Below are 754 nucleotides of genomic sequence, written 5' to 3'. Positions count from 1 at the left end.
CGATGTTTTCTGTTGCTAAAAAAAAAAAAGAAACAAAAACATAAAAAAAAAATCAACAAAAAAAAAATTAAAAAAAAAATTCGTGGTGTGCGCTTTCCTCATAGTTTTTCCGGATTCAACGATCCCCGTACACGGTCAGTACACCCCGCCGTGTGCTTAAGTGTGTTTTTGTTGGTGCCACGTCTCGTTCTTTCTCGTTCGGCTTGGGTGCCGGTGTTTACCGGTTTTTCTCGTTTGCACTGTGAATGGAGTTTTCCCTTATGGTGTCCCGCACTGATTATTCTTTTTCGGTGGCTGTATAGTCTTGGTTGCTTTTGTATGTTTTGTGTTCCCTTTGGACCGTCGTCACCGCCGGTTGTTACGACGTGAAGCCGTTTTTTATTTCTTTAAAAAAAAACAAAAAATGATGGAAACACCGGTTCTCGTCCGATCACCGAAGTTAAGCATCATTGGGCCCAGTTAGTACTTGGATGGGTGACCACCTGGGAAACCTGGGTGCTGTTGGCTACCTTCCTTTTTTTTTTTCGTTTTGGTATTATGTCGCTACCCCTGCCAGCCCAGTTTTCAAACTACCTTTCTGTTGTGACAAAGATGCTTCCTTATGCCTTTTAAACTACTGTAATGCTACGAAAATGCAGTAATTAACTCGGTTTGAGGGAGAATGTGCTAACCAAGTTTGCAAAGAAGACTATGAAAACGACAAAACAGTACGAATCGGCAGGTGATTTCTGAAATACGTCACCGCCTATTGTTG

At 41.8% G+C, this 754-nt stretch overlaps 1 pseudogene; it reads left to right on the top strand.

Moving 5' to 3' along the window:
- Positions 1-388: 388 nt before the first annotated feature.
- On the top strand, positions 389-507 carry LOC124799487 (annotated as a pseudogene).
- The last annotated feature ends 247 nt before the right edge of the window (positions 508-754 follow it).

The sequence above is a fragment of the Schistocerca piceifrons genome, chromosome 5 (assembly GCF_021461385.2).
Source record: "Schistocerca piceifrons isolate TAMUIC-IGC-003096 chromosome 5, iqSchPice1.1, whole genome shotgun sequence".
Classification (NCBI taxonomy): domain Eukaryota; kingdom Metazoa; phylum Arthropoda; class Insecta; order Orthoptera; family Acrididae; genus Schistocerca; species Schistocerca piceifrons.
This window is presented reverse-complemented; position numbering and strand designations above follow the sequence as displayed.